Below are 19,869 nucleotides of genomic sequence, written 5' to 3' on the forward strand. Positions count from 1 at the left end.
TTTGGTGGTGTGGTTGAGGTGATAGCTTAGGAACCAGGAAATTCTGAGTTCCAATCTCAGTCTAGGTATGAAAGCTGACTTGGTGACTGACCAAGTCACTCTCTTAGCCCAACCCACCTCACAAGAGTTGTGGAAGAAAGGAGGAAAGAATATTAAGTATGTTCTCTATCTTGAGTTATTTTTAAAACAGTAAAGGTGGGATAAAAAAAATACAACATTGTTTTTGCATAACAGGTTGTGCTGTTATCACCTTTAAAAATGCATAGGATCAGATTACTTGTGGAACCACCTTTTCCCAAGAATATCTGCCTGTAAGTTCCCTCTTTTAGATCTTGTCACCTTATGGAACATGGGAAGTGTGCCTTTTCAGTGGCTGCCTCTGTTCTCTGTTACAATCCTTCAACTCTGCTCACCTATAGGATAGCCATTAACACTTGGCTTTTCAACCAAGCATTTAGGGCAACAAGTGGAGCTGTGGCAGCGCAGTGGTTAGAATGCAGTAGTGCAGGCTGCTTATATTAACTTCTGGTTGCCTGCAGTTTAGCAGTTCGATCCTGATTGGTTCAAGGTTGACTCAGGCTTCCTTCCATTCAAGGTTGGTAAAATGAGGACCCAGATTGGGGACAATATGCTGACTCTGTAAACCACTTAAAGAGGGTTGTAAAGGCACTAGGAAGCAGTATATAAGTAAGTGCTATTGCTAGAGCTATTTTAGCTGTTTTTATTATGGTTGCTATTTATATTCTGAATTTCATATTCACATTTATTGTGTTTTTTTAACATTACATGGTTCTTTTCTGGTTAAAACTTGTTTCTTGTATACTACCCAGTCATATTATTGAGTTGAGGGGGGGACTTATAAATTCACTAACATACAAAATAAAGCAGTTATATTTGTGTTTAGTAATTTATGTGTTCACTTGTAGTGATTCTGCAAAGTCCTTTTTTATGCTTCATCATTTTCCTATATGACCTCTTGACATACAGCACTATTGTTGTCCTAGTTAAAGATTGGTCTTCATTTTGAATGGTTTTTATAAAGTCTACTTTTGAAAATGTATACTTTAACACTATTTTTTCACATTTTAAAAACATTTTAGAGCAGTTAAAATTTTCTTCCAACTTTTGTTATTAAACACTATGCTATTCTGTTGTACCCATTGGAAACAACATCACTTTGCTTAAAGTTATTTTTTAAAAAATCATTAACCTTGATAAACAACATAATTTTCTTCAGCAGAAACTGAGGCAATCAAGGCAATTTAACAATAATGCTTATATGCATAAAGGCACAGAAATTACTAGATAGTTGTTAAAGCTATCTGAAACCATTACTGTTTGAAGATTTCTTAGTCGCATAATAGAATAACTCCATGCTGCAGTTCATGGTGCTACAGGTATGTGTCTATGCGCAACCATCCATTTTTCTATTGTTACTCTATAGCAGGACTGTCAAACTTGTGGCCCACGGGCCGGATGCTTCAATGCTGGCCACGCCAATGCCTGGATTAGTGAAGGGGAAAAAGTCGCAATACGTCACATGACAATGCCATGATGATGCAAGTTGGGCCTTCGGGGTTAAATCCTGACCCCCCCCCCCCATCCAGTCCCCAGAGCACCGTGGCAGCTGCGAGACTCTTGAGTCTGCCTGATAATTGCGGTGCAGCCAGCGCCAGGCTTGCAAGCCTCTGACCTGTCAGGGCTTGCTGTAATTTCAACTTTTTTTCCCTGACTTGGCTTTTGAATTGTGGAGCTGGGCTGAGCTAACCACTTTGGGTCGCACTAGCCTCCTGAAGTGGTGGACAGCTACTGTGGCTGTAGCTGACAGCTTGAATATTTTTTATTTTATTTTTTACTTCTTTTTTATTTTTTACTTCTTTTTTATTTTATTTTTTACTTCTTTCTCCCTTTCTCTACCCCTGTCAAATGACAGTTATTTTTGGCAGGCTCAAAGATGGCCGCCAAGGGAGCTGATCAAGAATTGTCAGTTCCTGGTTCTTCTGAACCTTAATCCAATTATGAAGTACCAATTATAATCCAAGGTGAAAAATAAAAATGGTAGAGAGAAAAAAGCCCAATAGTAATAAAAAGGAGAAAAAATTTCTTCAGGTTCTTCTAAGCCTTAATCCAATCAATAGTTAAGTAAAAAGGAAGGGAAGAAACAAGAATTTTTTTAAAAAGAACAAAAAAAAAGAGAAAAAAAGTTCTTCAGGTTCTTCACCACCTTAATCCAATTAAGAGGTCTCAAAAATGAAAAAATAAGAACATAAAAATGAACCAAAAGTATGGATGGAAAAAGCAAAAAATCCCAGAGAAGAAAGGAAAAAAAAGGAAATTTTTTTCAGGCTTTCCCTTTAAAATAAAAAGCAAAAATGGAAATATTACAAAAATAAAGTTGTTTTTTTTTTTAAAAAAAGAGTACAGTAAAGCTGGTAAGGAGGGGTAGCACAACTTAAAAAAAATTAAAAGGACACACTGCACTTTATTTAATCATCCAAGGCTCTTATTATAACTCTCTTCTCCCCAGACTTCAAAACCAAGCTTTAATTGTTGATAGAAATCCAGAAGAACACCTGCAATAACACTCTCCCGTGCTCTTCCCTCTTCCCTCTATCTTATCACATTGCAATGTCCTTGAAAGGGAGTCTCATATTTTCAAACCTCTAGTTGACAGTGTTACAAAGTTTCTTTACTCTCACTTTCCCCCTCCTTTCCCAGGCAAAACGTAATAGAAGTTAAAAAAAAAGAGAAAATATATATATATAAAAAGAAAAGTAACTAAAGGGAGCCTCTAACCTAAAATGTTGCAAAATCAAAAAAGAGAAGAAAAAATAGATGTAAATAAGAAAGAAGCCAGTCCAGTTAGCAAATGCTAAATCGCGATAGAAGTCTAGTAATAAAAATAAATAAAAATAAAAAGCCAAGCCTTACTTTGACGTTTCAGTTTAAAAACCGCTGCTTATTCAGTTCTGTCAAAACTTTTACAGATTTTTTCTTTTCCTTAGGGTGTCCCTTTAAGTCTTAGAATAATGATAAAAAAAAGTTCTCACCAAGCCGACACACTTTCTCTTTCCAGTCTCTTCCGTTCCGGAGCTGTCCCAACTTCAGCAGCTTTAATGCCTGTCTCTCTGCCACTGGCAAGAAGGGCTTCTCCTGGATCAACCAGGGACTTTGTGGTATCTCTGGGATCAGCAGGATGCGCCCTTCACTATCACCGTCTCTTCGGGACGTTTTAGGTCCGTTGGGACCGTCCAGAGGCAAGGATATCGGCTGCAATCTCAGACCTCCGAGATTGCATGCCGTATCGTCGTGATGTCAGCTCCGCCCTCCCATAGAGAAAAAGCCATAGGCAAACAGTTTGACAGGGCAGAGAGAGATTCCAGGATGGCTGAATACAGAGCCACCCCTCAAACTTTGCTTCTTCAAGATGACAGGCAGCCAGACCAACTGAATATGACTGCCTGGTCTCCTGTGGGCTCAAGTACCCATGATTTGCAGGGTAACCTCCAAATCAGGGCTGAGACCTCTCACAATTTTTCTGAGCCGCCTCAGGGGATCTTGATGGCGACACCTGCAGACCAAGTGGAGCCAGACCTGTGCCTGCAGCCACCTTTACACCTACAGCAGCTGGCTTACAATCGGAGGAGACCCAGATGCAAGAAATGCCATCCTTCATGAGAGCCTGGATCTCTCAGACAGGAATCGCAGGCAGAGATCAACCAGCTGCGCCAGCTGTCTTATTTGGAAACTAGCAGAGGAGTCCTGCAGGGGCAGGGGCAGGCTTCTGCAGAACAGCCGGTCCACTTCAGAGAGCGCTTGGCCTCCCCTTCAGAAAGCAGCCAAATTTATGGCTCCAAGAGGGACCTCCTTCCAGAAAGGGATTTTTCGGATGAGGAGTTGGAGGTAGCAGGTCCCCCCTCCTTTAAGGGCTTTTTCCAGCTGGCTCTTTTCAAGACTCTGCTGGTTAAGGCCAAGACCACGGCTCATCTCAAAAAGGACACAGTCACTCAGGACCTTCCCACTGAGGGAGAGGATCAGGAGGATTTCCTGTTCACTGAGAAAGCATCTGTGGTGGATGCTGTACCTGTGCCCCATATGTTTCTGAACCTGATCAAAAGCAGTGGGAGTCCCCTGGGATGTACACTCGCCCCAGTGGGTCTGAGACTACCTTATTTAATGTGGACAAAGACCGTTTGGACATTATGGAAGTGCCAAAGGTAGATGGCCCAGTGGTAGCCCTAGCTTCCTCATCTGTCATCCCACCTAATGCGGAGGACGTTTTAAAGACAGTGGACCGGAAGGGGGAGATGGCGCTCGGAGAGCTGATCAAGCCGACTCCTGGGCCATCAGAGCATCGATGACCGCATCTTTTTTTACTCGGGCCTCTTTGCAGTGGATGAGGCAGCTACAGAACAGAATCCCACCTGAGGATCTCAGGGTGCATCAGGACCTGAATAAGATTATAGCTGCGGCTCAATTGACTGCTGATGCCATCCTCACGTCAGCCAAATTTTCTTCCAGAGCCATGGCCTCTTCCATAACAGCACGCAGGCTTCTCTGGCTAAGAAATTGGCAGATGGACATCAGAACCAAATGGAAGCTGGTGTCGGCTCCCTTTAAGGGAGAGAGGCTTTTTGGGGAAGCCCTGGATCCCTTTTTGACAGAAACCAGGGACAAGCGAAAGATCCTGCCCTCCCAGGGGAGGCACTTTGATTACAGGTCTCATCCCTACTACAGGAAGCCCTCCTTTAAACAGGGAAGCTGGGGTAGGCTTTCCCCATCAAAGTAGGCCCTTTTTCCAGAGATCATCCTCTCAGGCAGATAGACAGGCCTTTGCTGCCAGAGGGCATCAGAGGCAAGAGGGCAGAAGGTTTTTTTAGGGGTTCCAACAGACCCTTCAGGCGCAACAAGTGACACCCGAGCCTCATCCCCCATAGGGGGCCATCTGGGACTGTTCTGGCAGAGGTGGGAACAGACCACGATGAACGTTTGGATCCTGTCAACCTTACGGTCAGGTCTTTCTCTAGAGTTTCTCTCCTCCCCCTCAAGAGCCTTTGTGTGCTGCCCCGTCTCCAGGGACCCCTCAAAGAGGGACCTCATGGAACCAGCGATCCACCATCTGCTGGACATTTGGGCCATCCAGCCGGTTCCGGTGGACCAGGAGACAGGGTTTCTATTCAATGTTGTTTGTGATTCCAAAGGCCTCGTGGGGGTGGCGAGCAATCCTCAACCTGAAAGGGCTCAACAGACATCTAATCTACTGGAGGTTCAAGATGCACTCCCTCCACTTCATTCTAGAGGGACTGTGGGAGGGAGATTTTTTGGCCTCGGTAGACTTGACGGAGGCCTACTTCCATGTGCCCATACACGCCAACCACCGCGGCGGAAGAAAGCTGAAAGGGAAAGTTACTTTCTTTCACTCTCCCTTCCCACAGATACAGCAGATGGAAATCTGGAAAACCTGCTTGGGCATAGAAGGTAAACTTGAAATTTAAAGCCAAGGGGATAAAGGATTTCTGGACATTGGAATTAAAAACTTAAAATTCTTTTTATTTGCTATAAGTGGAAGGGAAGAGGTAAAGACTTATTTTAAGATTGTACTGAAGGAGACTGCTTTGAGTTTATAAGATCAGAAATAAAAGGTATTACGACTTCTAGAAGACTACTTTGGAACTGTGTATTTGAATTCTACCCTAGGAAGAGAAAATATAGAAAGAAGAAAGTGCTAAATGAAACTGTTTGCTTTGATTTGGTTTGCTTTGTGACTTTGGGATTTTTGTGAACTATTTCTTGAAAGATTAAAGACATTTGGGTTGTTTTTTAAAAAAGGAAAAAAATGGCATTATGTTTTGAAGAATTACAAATGGAATTTCAAAAATTGAAAGAAGAGGAACAGGAAGGCATGGGCTCTTCTGGATCTATTTTCCACTTTTTAGAAATGGCGATTTCTACTTATCAAGAAATACAACGACAGGAAGGCTGGGATGATGAAGAAGAAAGACTTAAAAAAGCAACCAAGAAAAAGAAAAATAAGATGAAAAATCGATATGATGTCAGAAAGCAACAAAACAGAGAAATACAACAGAGAGGGAAGATTAAGAGAGTGAAACTTGAGAGATGGGGCGGGGGTCAAAAAGCTAGAATTGATAAGAAAGGAAGGGAAAAGGAAAAGAGAAGTCACAAAAGTTTTAAACAAGATGTTAAAAAACAGGGTTTTTTTTCAGAGATAAGGGGTAAGATATAATTTTATAAAAATGATTCTGCAAAAGTACATAAGATTGTATGGTAGATATTAGTATTTGAAATTGAGTTAGAAAATTAAAATATTACATGAATTAATAATGCATTAAAGGGAAGCTATGAAGACGTTTAAGATTTAATAATAGAGTTTAATTTACTATGAAATATTGTTCTTATTATATTATAAACTCAATATTCCTTTTTTTTTGTTTTATTATTACTCATTAAATTTAATATTATTTGCTTGTTTTATTATTTTGAAATGTAGTACTTAGAATGTACGAAGCAGAATCAGTATGGAAAGTATGTATTATTTTAAGTGTAAAATTTAGGGGAAAGATAAAAAGTTGTCATACTTCAACCAGTGGTTACAGGAGAAATATTGTATTAGAAAGAAAGGAAAAATAGATGATTGAAAGAGAACGGACAAAAGATGCAAGTATAATTATTTAAATTGAGATGAAATAAATAAAATAGAATTAAAAGAGTGAACAGGAGAGAGAAAATATATAGAAAATATAGAATGTTAAATAAGATATGAAATAGTATATTATGTGAGCATGAATTTGATTTATGTCTGTACAAAAAGATCTAACCCGGGGTAAGCCGCTTTCCAAAAAGAAGTTTTATGTATTTATGTTTTGTGTAATGCTTGTTTATGTTTGAAAGGATGTTGGAAAAGAACTAGTGAAACTATATATAATGAATATATATAATTCAAGGCAAAAGAAATACAATTAAACAGAAGAAAAGGGAGTAGTAAAGAGAAGTTGGAAAAGGATATGAAGTTGAACAGATAAGATAAATATATATATTAAATTGTGTTTGTATAGAAATGTGATAATTTGGAATTATTTTGTTTTTAAATAAGATGTTCTATGTGTTTTTTTAGAAAAGATATTTTATGTTACTACATCCTATGTTTTGTTTGTGTATTGTTTTTTAAAAAATTAATAAAATTTGTTCAAAAAAAACCCAAGGCAGATGAAAATATAAGTATAATGAATAAAAACATATAAAATAGACAAATATAGAAAAGAAATATAATTGAATAAAAGCAAAGGGAGAAATAACGAGAAATTGGAAAAAGATATGCATGTGTTTCTATGGAAATGTGATAATTTAGAATTATGCTGTATAAAACAATGTTTTATTTGCCTTGTTAAAACTTACAAGTAGCTTTCAGAAAAGAGGTTTTATGTTCTTATGTTCTATGTTTTGTTTGCCTTTAAAAACTAATATTTTTTTTTTTTTTAAAGGGCGGAAGTTCTGTTGGTAGCCCCTTACTGGCCCAGGCGTCCTTGGTTCGCCGACTTGGTGGGCCTGTCAGTCACCAGATCCTGGAGAATTTCCCTGCACAAGATCTCCCTCAGCCAGGGCCCGATCGAGCACCCAGATCTAGCCTGGTTTCGGTTGACCGTTTGGCGCTTGAGCGGGGGATCCTGAAATGGGAGAAGTTTTCCACAAAGGTCATTCAGATGGTCATTCAGGCGGCCAGAAGACCTTCCACGATCAGGATATATAATGCAACGTGGAAGATTTTCTGCAGTTGCTGCGCTTGTCACCAACTGGAACCCACTGGGGTTTCTGTTGCAAAGGTATTAGAGTTCCTACTGGACGGGTTGGATAAAGGTCTCGCCCCCAATACCTTGAAGAGACAGGTGGCTGCCTTGGCCTTGGTGATTTCGGTCAAGGGCTCTACTATTCTGGCCCAACACCCTAGGGTGAAAGCCTTCCTTAGGGGAGCCACAAATTTGAGGCCACCGGTGGCTCACCGCTACCCCACCTGGGATTTGCCTAAGGTCCTGCAGGCACTGACTTCTCCCCCATTTGAACCCTTACGTAAAGTCTGCCTTCGCCTTCTCATGTGCAAGGTGACATTCTTGGTGGCCATTACCTCGGCCAGGTGTATTTCGGAGTTGGCAGTCTTATCCATCAGGAAGGATCTGTGCATATTCCATGCAGACAGGGTGGTTCTGTGGTTAGACCCTACCTTCCTGCCCAAGGTGAACTCTTTATTCCATCATTCACAGGAGTTGATTTTGCCTAATTTCTGTCCTGAGCCTACCCATACTCTAGAGAAAAAAATGGCACACCTTGGATGTTAGGAGGACCAGCAAAGGTGGATAGCCTGAGTTACAGTGGCAATGAGTATACAATTGGAAGACCTGAAGGAGTGAGTTAAGGACAGATCATCATGGAAAAAAATTATGTGCTCAGTTAGAATCAACAAACAGTCAATAAAACAATGAATCCAGATACCCAGTCATAGTCTAAGTGGTTTTGCTACTAATGTGTTGTTTTCCAAGTGTTGTTTGCCATATAATTTTGACTCTAAAGCAAAACTCCTTGCAAATACTTCTCTTTATCTCAAGAAAAACACTTAGGTGTAATAAACTATTTTACTTTGCCTAATGATAAAGATAGCTCTGGAGTTGATTGTTAAAATCATCATTGATCTGCTTCAAATGTTATCAACATGTATATAATTTTTATTAAAACTTTTGAAGAATATAAAAACTAAAACAAACTAATGTAAAGTAAGAAAGAAAAAAGAAAAAAGAGAAGGCAAAATGCAAGAAGAGAAAAAATGATGAAGAAAAATAGAAGATATAAATGGCTTTTGATATTTTTCATAGCAGTTATGTACACATTTATCACATTTATATTAAATTTATATTTCAACTTCTCTAAAGTTATATTACTTTTTCTATAATCTATCTAATCATCAACATCATATAAGTCCATTTTTCATTTTTTGCAAAATGTTCCTAAGAGGCTTCTAGACACCAATAAATGTATGACCTGATTATTATGGATAGTGATAACATTCACTACCTTTTCTAAAGTTTCATCCCTAAAATTGCCCCTCCCCGTTTCTTAAAGGTTTTCCAGGCACTTTATATCTACACTAAATTTAACAATATACATTATAATTGTGGAAAGGGAACTTCACGAAGACAGTAATGTCACAAAAACAGGAAAAGCGCAAGGGGAACATCAGGTAAGCCAGAAAACAAACTTACATAGGAAAAGGAATCAAATAAAAAGCATTAAAGAATCCCAATAGACAAAAGCCTAAGTAATTAAGAAAACTAGACAAATAGGAAAAGGAAACAAAAGATAGTTTAGAAAACCCTTACAAACATAGGACATACCAAATAAGCAAAATAAACAGACAAAAGACACAAAATATAAATTACAAAAGGGACAGACAGGAGATTACCATTGAACAAACATGAAAAACTATCTTAAAGATAAAAGAGATTACAGAAAACCAATAACACAATCTGGCCACCCCGCAGAGTTTGCCCTCCGGCGGAAATAAAGACAAACTCAAACAGGATTTGAAACATTAGGTACAAATACAAACACTCACACAAAATCAACTTATAAAGGGAGAAAAGGGTATAGAAAACCAGGGACTTACCATAAGAAGCTAGCTAGCCCAGGAATGCAGACTTCTTGCTGTTCTCCGCCTTCCTGAAAAAATAAAAAGATCCAGCTTTCAAACAGTTATCCGCATCCTTGCGCCGGAGCTCTCCCAGCGGGAAAATCGAATCCTCGAAAGAAAGGCATTTTGACACCTTTCAACATAATTTAATACGTTGTAATTTAAATTGCTTTTATTGAGCTTGTTCTCTGAAAACTTTTAAATTACAGTTATCACCAGACATTTCTTCAAATACAGAATCAGTTCAAAATATTAAGTCTATTTTTTACTAGATTCAGGATATAACATGCACTGGGGACATGATATACAGTATCTTGGCTTGGATCCTGACATTTCTTAAGGCACTTTAAAAATATTGACTCTGATGCATCAAAATACAGCTACATAGTGTGTTCCATTTTTAAAGTTATTCAGCCTTTTGGCAGTATTAAAAATGAAAAAAGGAATGTTTCAGAAGTCCCTGTTGATGGGTTTTTTAAAAAATAATTTTATATTTGATCTCATTCAAATTAAACTTTTACAACTTGTTGGAAGAAATATCCTTCTGGGTTCAGTTCCAAGTGGGGAAAGACACTGGAAACATGGAGGCTGTTTGGAAGGTTTAATGGTGGACAGGACCACATGGCCTGGAGCTTCAGAGTGAAAAGGAAGGATGATCACATGCTTCAAGGTGAGAAGAGAAGGTCAAGAAGGTGCTGAGGTGCTGAGAGTGCCTAGATTTTATAAACTTTGTTGGGATTTGAATTGAAGCTTGTTTCTAATTGGTTGTCAGACTCCCATGGGGCCATGCAGGAGCAACTATGTAGGCTGTCCTGAGTTCCAGGCTTGGTGGAGCCTTGCTGGATGATGCACTGAAAAGTCTTTTGGCAATTGCTATAGCAGGGGTCCTCAACCACCGGGCCGCGGACCGGTCCCGGTCCGTGGAGCACTCTGTACCGGGCCGCAAAGAAAAAAAAATGGCGGCTTTCTTCGCCTTCGGTGAATGCTGCTGGGATCGGGGATCAAGGACACAAATGAGAGAAGGGGAGGGAGGAAGCAACCGAAGCCTGTCCTGCTCTCTGGCTCAGCGGCTTCGGTTTCCTCCCGCCTCGTTCCTCTCTCAGTCGCTCTCTCGCTGCTCCACCAGCCCAGGAAGAAACTGCTTCAAAGAAGCCGGGGGTGGCTTTTCCTGTCGCCGCAGCGCCTCCGAAGCGCCCGGTCACCCCCACCCCGCCCGCCCGCGCGCGCTTCAATTCAGTGCCCCGTTCTGCCTGCCTGCCTGTCTGGTTGATTCGGAGTAGCTTCAGCTGAGAATAATAACTATTCGCCTCTTTTTATCAGCCGAAGGTGCTCCGAAACGAAGGCAGGCAGGCAGGCAGGCAGAACGGAGCACTGTGGATTGAACCGCGTGCGGGCGGGCGGGGTGGGGGTGGGGGTAAACGGGCGCTTCGGAGGCGCTGCGGCGACAGGAAAAGCCACCCCCCCAGGCTTCTTTGAAGCAGTTTCTTTCTGGGCTGGTGGAGCAGCGAGAGAGCGACTGAGAGAGGAACGAGGCAGACACCTGAGGGAGGGAGGGAGACACCTGAGGGATGGGGCTGAGGGAGGCAGGGCCGAGGCGCTCCTGAACTTGGTGGTTTGCTGGCAGACGTTTTATTACCCGACTAGGTAACAACATCAGATGTTACCTAGTCAGGTAATGAAACGTCTGCAAGCAAACCACCAAACTCGGATTCTCCCGCCCCCGGTCCTTGAAAAAGTGTTTGTGCTTGAAACTGGTCCCTGGCACAAAAAAGTTTGGGGACCACTGTGCTATAGCTTTACTTAGAGATCTTTGTTATGTAAAGTATTCTGGCCCAGGCCTTAATGCCCCCCCCATTAACAAAGGTGGGGGTGAGTTTTTACTTCTGAGGTGAGTTTCCACTTTTGAGTTTCTACTCTTTTTAGGGGAAATATTCTGCTTTTTTAATATTTCCCAGGATATTTAATTTTTCTAGGAGAGGGGTGGGTGCTAACTTCCTACAAACTATATAGTTTTCTTAATTTTAATTGAAATGGGGCTTTTATTTTTGGAACAGTATTACATAGCTCCTCTCTTTGTTGATTTTACATACTGCAATGGCTGTGTTTTCCAGTTATTTACATGTTTTTCACGGAGAGGCTATGCTGAAGTGGCTTTCATGTATTTTTACTTTAAGTTGCCTTCAGAAGGCAGCTAAGGTATACATTATAAGCACAAAAATATTTTTCATCATTAAATTTTACCTTTACCAAGAATGTGTTCCTAGCATAATAACGGTTCTTTAATAATTTTTGTACCGAAATCATTGGGTTAAAAGCAAACTACTTTTTAAATGAGCGCTTTGTATTCCTGAACTGAAAGTTACGTTTAAAGTTATCTTCTGTTTTTGAGGTCATCAAGCTTATAGCTCCCTCTGCGGTTGACCTAGTGAACGACAACGTAGCATAAAAATTACGAGGGAAAGCTTTCACTCGCGCGTCATTTACCCAAAAGTCAACAACAACAAAAAATGGCGAAACAAAAAAGCTACTCCAGGAAGAACGGAAGTGTCACGTAAACCACTTCCGTCCAGAGGTCGAGTTGTTGCGCGCGCAGACAAAAGGTGTACGGTGAGTGCTTGGGGACAGAAAAGAATTGCGCTTGCGCGTCTATTTTCGCGCGAAAGCTGTTTTGGGCGCCTTTAGTGACGGGCGGGGCTCCGGTATGTAATATTTGGACGCGGTCGGCAGGAGGCGCGCTGGGTTTGGTTGGCGGTGGCGGCGGCTGCGCCATTGGCGGGTAGGAAATGCCGCCAGATGGCGGTTTAGGATTGCAGCTCTACTGAGGTGCGGCCCCCAGCACCACCGCCTGTTCGTTCCGGCCCGGCTTGGCCCCGGCCCGCCTGGACCCATCTCCCGTGGCACCGTAGGATTCCCGGGGTGCTGCCTCAGCTGAGGTAAAAGAGTTAGCGCGGGCGGAGGGAGGGGGAGGGCTCCGAGGCTGAGATCCAAGATGGAGGCGTGAGGGGCGGGGGCAGCGGGCCCTCTCTCTCTCTCTCGCTCCCTTGTTCACACACTCGAGCCGGGCCAGCGGGCGGGAGTCAAGAGGTGGAGGGAGGGAACGGTCGCCCGGGCGCCTCTCGCCTGAGGAGACCGCTCCTCGGCAGCTCTGTTCCCTCCCTGGCCCTGCCCTTTTACTTCCCCGTGGACCCGGGCGACAATGGAAGGGCGGCGGCCCCACGGGCTGCCTCGCCTCGCCGGCTCTGGCGGCACCACTTCTGGGCCGGGAGCCCGCTGTTGTGTGCCCGCCCCCATGCAGGGCCTGCCTTCGCCCGAGTGTTCATTTCTTGCTTCGTCTTGGCCGGGCGGCGGCGCTGAGCAAAAGGGACTCCCGTGCCATCTTCGCTCCCTCCCCGCCTTATGTAGTGTTGGCGGTGGCGGGAAGGAGGGGTTATCAAATAGTGGGGTGCTCGGGGGCGACCAAGTACACCCGCGGCTCCGTTTCTTATTGCCAAGAACGTGACAGCATCCCCGTGCCGGGGAAAAGGCATAAAGTGGGAGGCCATTCGGGGGGTGGCGGTGACTCTTTTGTGGGGGGTGGGTGGGCTGGCTGACGGAATTTGATGAGTTACCTAAAATGTTGAGGTTTTGAGTTTGGAAGTAATAGCTTCCCGATGGGATTGTTGCTCCTGGGGTCTAGGGGGAAAAGGTATTACTTTTTAAATGCTTTAGGGACAAATCATTGTAGCAGGCAGTGGGGTTGATCCTAGCGAAGTTAGAATTCCTGAATGTTTGAGAAATGAGTGCTTGCACATTGGCCATGGCAAAAAGTTTTGTGCTCGGGGCTTTCATACTTATGAACTGTGGCTTTTTTTTGGATTTAAGAATATTCTTAGATTCTCGTACAGACACTGTAGCAAAGAGAGTAAATGAATGATAATGAGATAGTGAGCAAATAATATCAGCAGCAGTAAAAGTTATAGGAAGAAAAACAATTCTGTCTCTTAACTTTAACTACAGGATACCATTTTTAATATTGCACAAGACTTGGGAAAGCTGATGAGGCAAGAAGATGAAGAAACTTTGTTTTCAAGGTCTTTGATATATACTCTAAAGTAGAGGACTCCAAACTTGGCAACTTTAAGACTTGTGCACTTCAACTCCCAGAAGGAGAATTCTGGGAGTTGAAGTCCACATGTCTTAAAGTTGCCAAGTTTGGTGACCCCTGTTCTAAAGAAATATTTTTTAAAAAATGCTAGTGTGTGTGGAACATATGGCCCTTTGGTTGTTTTAGGTAGGCAAGGCAAACTTTCACATTAACAGCATGGCCCTGGCTGAGATTAAATGGGAATTAGGAGTCAAGAAATGTGTCAGAGATTTCTTATTCATGCTTTAACCAGATACATTATTGGTAGATAAATATATTGATATTGTCTGAAATTATTTTGATAAGCATTTTTGGATAACCTTTATTGTAGTTTATGAGCTTAGAAGATAGTAAAGTTATTTCCCTCAAGTTATTCACAGCATCTGGCTAAGATTTCCAAAGTTTTGGAAAAAAAAAAGTTGATGTGATTTTTTCCCCAAAGACTAAATTGTTCAATACTGTTAATAGCTCAGTATTTTTGAAAAATACATTGCTTGTGACAGTATTATTGTGAGTAGGAATTAGTGAGATTACACTGAAAAACATAAGAATTAATACATTTCTTCTTCCATTAGAGTCATGTAACTAAGCTATTAAAACAAATACTATATGCCTAAATAGTAATAAAATGCAAATTGTTTACATAATAACTGGAATAATTTTGTTCAGCTTGACTTGATTTTCTTGGAAGAATAGTTTTTCACTTTGGAATAATAAATTCTAACTTCTCATGTTATAATGTGATGACTTTTCAAGGATACAGGATGTATAATTTAGTTTTTAAGAACATAGTGTTGCCTGACTGTCTTAGGAAAATAAGTCATTGAAGTCAATATGATTGACTTACCCTGTTTCTCCAACAATACGGCCTCCCCCAATAGGAAGTCCCAGCATGTTTTATAGGCATGAAATGAAATTAAGCCCCTCCCCCCAAATTAAGGCCTATATTAAAACATGCGAAATGGGGGGGGGGAATGGTGGGGGGGGGCTTGCCGTTAGGAAGTACTTTTGTTGCACACTTATGGTGCTGCCTGCATTGACCCCGATACTAAGTGCCTCACCAACGCCGAGGTCAACATCCAAGCCGTCGCCTCCCGCCCGCCCAAAGATGCAAGGGGGGGAATTAAGTCACCCCCGAAAAGACGGGCTAGCCATTTTTTCGGGGCTCAAAAAAAAATAAAACCCGACTTTATTATATGAGAAACACAGTTATTTTCTCAGGATTTGTCCATAATTTAAAATATAACTGTTATTTAAAAGTGTTGGAGATTCTGATTAATAAGACTAACTTGCAAGTAGGCAGGCATAGGATTATGCTATTATGTGCTTGTTAAAATGTTCTATTTGTGACAACGAAGTCCTCATAAGGTGACTTACATCTGGTAATTTTAAAAACATTAACATACCTATAAAAAATTCAAAAGCTAATAGAATCATTAGCTGGTAGCATAAAACCTTTTAGGAAAATGCTAAATAAAGCAAGCAAGCATTACTGCTCAGTTTAAAATAGTCCTGTAAAGAATGGGTTTATTATAGATCCTTGGGAAAATAATTCTATGTCTGGGGAAAATATTATAGGAATAAAGGAGCCACTATTAAAAGAAGGTTCTTTAAAACTGATTTTAAGGTCTAGGCAGAATCCCTTAGATGCAGGCAATTCTTCAAATTACTTAACTGTAAATTGCTTTAAGCATTCTCTCTCTCTCTCTCTCTCTCTCTCTCTCTCTCTCTCTCTCTCACACACACACACACACACACACACACAGAGAGAGAGAGTATTGGTAAATCACACCCTTCATAAATACATGCCAGTTGCCAAGCATCTGAATTTTGATCACATGGCCATAGGGAATGCTGCAGTGGTTGTAAGTATAAATAATGGTCATTAGTCACTTTTTTCAGTGCCATTGTAGCTGAATGGTCACTGAACAAAAAGTTGTTAGTCATGGACTACAAGCATTTTTAAATTACAAAAACATAGTAGTTTATTGACATGCAGCAAATTACTGGTTTTATATCTTTCTAGAAGCATGGTAGCTACATATAGTATTGAGCTGAAGTTTCTGAATTATTTGTAATATAGTGCTCAACTGATTTTGAATTAAGGTTGGGATAACCGGGAATTCTAGGGCTGCATACTGGACAATTGATACACTTCCATATTGTTGCCAAGAAAACTGAATGGACTCCATAGGTCTTCAGGAATATAACTAATAATTAGTCTAGGCTCAATGATCTTTTGATATCAATAAAGGTAGCTAAGAAATATTTATGATGGTTACTAATTATTGTCTTGAAGATACAAAAATCATTACAATGCCAATTGAAATATAATTCATTTAAAAATGAATTTTTTATATGAATTGGAATGATAAGTTTTCTTTGAGCTGTGCCAAAAAGTTGCACTTTGGTTTCATTTGAATGTATTACACTTTCACTAATAGTGGATTGCACTTTTTTTCTTCTTACTTTTTGAATTAGAGAAATAGCAATGAAGGTCAGTTATATAATATATTCCTTTTGTAATTGTTCCAATATTACCATTTTAAAATACATTATTTTAATATACAATTAGATTTGCAATTCTTACAGTTTTTATATGTATCAATAACCCAGTCATTTTGCTGGCTATTTCAGTTTTTCCAGCCTCATCTAAGTATGCAGTTTTCAATTCCCAAAATTCTCAGCAGTGAATTCTGTACCCAGGAAATTCTGAAAGCAGAAGTAATTCAGGCTGAGAAAGTAACCAGGAGAAAGTGGGAGGTGTAAAGAGAGAAAAGAGGTTTGACCATATAGTAAATAATAGCGTGAAACTGATACCGTGTTTCTCATATAATAAGGCCGGGTCTTATTTTTTTTGGAGACCTGAAAAAATGGCTAGGCCGTCTTTTCGGGGGTGACTTAATTCCCCCCCTTGCATCTTTGGGCGGGCAGGAGGCGACGGCTTGGATGTTGACCTCGGCGTTGGTGAGGCACTTAGTATCAGGGTCAATGCAGGCAGCACCATATCCGGGTGTGCAACAAAAGTACTTCCTAATGGCAAGCCCCCCCCACCATTCCCCCCCCATTTCGCATGTTTTAATATAGGCCTTAATTTGGGGGGAGGGGCTTAATTTCATTTCATGCCTATAAAACATGCTGGGACTTCCTATTGGGGGAGGCCGTATTGTTGGAGAAAAAGGGTAGTTAAATGAAATATGTGTATAGACAAGTCTTAGATTTCTACTGAATTCATAAAACCCGAGAAGCTAAATTGTTATAAAAATGCAGTTGGTTAGTATTAGAGTTGAGGTTAACTTACAGTTTATATGTCTAGGGATTGTGTCTTATTTGGGGAAAAAAGTTTGATGTAGATATGGATGAGAATCCATCTTTCAAATTTAGTCAAGTATGAAAGTAGAACTGCAAAATAAATAGTGATATGAATATATGATTAGTGGTACAATCAGAATTATATCTCTTATGTACTTCAAAAATGCATTGGAAAGTGTAGATTTAAAAGTACAAAAATAATGACAATCTAGTTGTGGAATAGAAATAAAATGTCTTTAAATTTTGGCATAGAATGCTACTAAAAGGGAAGAGAAAGATTTACAAAAAAAGATACTATGTGTATGAATGGTAGAGAAATAATTAAATGTTGGAATTATTTTATGGTATATTGATAGGCAGATTATGTATTAAATGCTATGTTAGTAAGTGAAATGTTGAGATAATTAAATGGTGAAATTATTTTGTGGTATTTGCATTTAAAGGAACAATAAATTCCAGACCAAATTAAATCTTTTAATTGTGTGCTACTAGGTCAGGGTGGGCAATTAATTTTCCCAAGGGGCCGCGTGAGAAGCTAGGGCTGTTGTGGAGGGCCAAACCAATGTAACCTGATTTGATGTCCTCAAACTGTCACCTCAAATCCTTTAGCTGTCACCTCAAATCCTCCAGGTGAGGGGTAAGTGTTGTGCAGGTACAATAAAGTTCTTTCTCTCCTGGCCCTCCTGCCAGCTGCCTGGCGACTGTGCAGACCTGGATCCAACTTGACTTCTCTGAGCCATGTAAGAGTTATGTATATAATGTCTAGCTAGCACCTTGAATTGCACTTGGAAAAACCTGGTAAACAGTGCAGTTTCTGCAGCAATAAATTAAGTGACAGTTCCACAATTCTGGTGAGCACACAAGTAGTCATATTTTGTGCCAGCTGAAGTTTCTGGATATTGTGATAATCCAAGTACACGTTGGTAAAAATATTAGTGACTGGCACATCCTGTTCTAGAATAGGATATAATTTGTGCATTGAGTGAAGCTCTGCAAAGTTCTCTAGGGTTCAAGGATTATTGTTAGAGCTAAAGTTAGAGTCACTGTACAATTATTTAATCTCTGAAACAATAGCTGGTTTGTATATACACTGAATCTCCTGTTTAGCCCTGGGCAGAGATATGTAGCTGGGTGATATCTGCATATTAATGATACCTCATCCTGAACTGATTGTTGCTTTCGTCCATTGGGTTTAACTGGAAGGGAGAAATGGGAGAAAATTGAGCCTGTGGTACCCCATTTTGGAATAATGTAGGCTTGGTTTCATCCTCTACCCTCCAACAGCAGTCAGCCATTCAGAATTGATTTGCAGAGAAACAAGCCAAAATGTTTCTAGCTATTAGAGAAACTATATTGAAGCAACAATTTGTTTCCTATGCTGGAAACCTGGTATCCTTCTTTTGCTCTTGGAGAAATGTTAGCTGAAAGGAATAAGAGAAATTGGGCTATGCATTCTTCTAAGATGCAAAGGCTGATCTACATACATTTCATAGAATTCCTATAAGACATTTGAAAGTCCAACAGGCAGAAAATGAACCTTAGACTGTTGATACAAATGGGATTTCAAGAAAAAATGCTTGAGGTTAGCCTCTTAATGTAAGTTGCCCAGCAGTCAGCAACACAGAATATTTTCCCCAGTACATACTTTCTTTGTGTTCGATTTTGCATACCTTCCTTGTTTTTCCACAAACTGGCACTGACAGAATTAGAACATTAGCAAAAGAAGTCCAAGAGAAAGGCCTTGCTAGAAAAACACAAAAAAGTTTCCCTGGTCCCTGCATCCTGAAACATCCACAAGCAATGAACAATAAAATAATTATTATATTTCAAACACATCCATGCTTAGGGGATTCTTTTTAAAACTCTTGAAGCCCCAAAACAACAGGAAATTTGCAGGAAAAAGGCCAAAGTGACAAGTTCAAACACATCTCATGGAGTTCACAGGAATGTAAAAGAATATGGAGAGATTGTTCAACACATCAGATTGTTCAATGTACCATAATAAAATTGGCCAAAACCCTTTGAATTTGAAATTATGCTCTGAAACCACCAGAAATAATTGGATAGAAGGAAATGCATAGAGTGCAGTAAATATGAAAGGATAACCAAATAACATGCTAGCCTTTGCTTTGTAAAAGAAAACCATTCTGTCCAAAGCTCCAAAAGATATACAGGTATTTGTTGTTTATTGATTGTCTTGTGCAGCCACCATTTGAAGTTACAGCTGTGTCAAAAAACAACAACTTTGCAGTCAATCCTCCCATTGCAACATCCCATAGTCATGTGGTTGCTGGCTTTTAATAAGCAGAGTTAATAAAGAAGGCAGAAGTAACATCATAATCTGAGTTGATTTTTTAGCTTAGCAACTATGCTTAACTGAAGGGGGAGTAAGATTGTAAGCCCATCGTGGTGACATGGTTTTCTTCTTAGCCAGTCTTGGTTGGGGCTGCCACTCCTAATTGAAGTTGTTAAGCAAGGACAATTTGCAATGGACAGTCAATCCAGCATAAACCTTTTTTTGGGGGGAAAGAGACATACTGTAGTTAATTTACTGAATTTGCTTGCGTGCACATATACACCACATGCCATTAGATTCTGTTGATTCAAGGTGTCTTTGAATATTAAGATTGATGTCTAAAGGCATCTTGAATAGCTTCAGAGAGACACAGGAACATGCACAGAATGCCCTCAAGCTGAGAAAGTCAATCATTTGCATTTTCATTCAACATTGCAATATGAT

The 19,869-nt window shown here is 40.4% G+C and overlaps 1 protein-coding gene across 2 annotated transcripts in view; it reads left to right on the forward strand.

The window, feature by feature from the left end:
- The first annotated feature begins 12,347 nt into the window (after window positions 1-12,347).
- The window catches only part of STAG1 (STAG1 cohesin complex component), a 201,555-nt gene continuing 194,033 nt past the window's right edge, over window positions 12,348-19,869 (forward strand). The window contains exon 1 of one of the 2 annotated variants that reach the window (XM_087964870.1): window positions 12,348-12,393. The gene's annotated coding sequence lies outside the window, so the exon portion shown is untranslated. Of the gene's footprint in view, window positions 12,628-19,869 lie in introns of both variants that reach the window. The other variant, XM_026687465.2, reaches the window with a different exon arrangement.

The sequence above is a fragment of the Notechis scutatus genome, chromosome 4, assembly GCF_049901735.1.
Source record: "Notechis scutatus isolate UNSWTSFEM ecotype Mainland chromosome 4, rNotScu1.2, whole genome shotgun sequence".
NCBI classification, from domain to species: Eukaryota; Metazoa; Chordata; class Lepidosauria; order Squamata; family Elapidae; genus Notechis; species Notechis scutatus.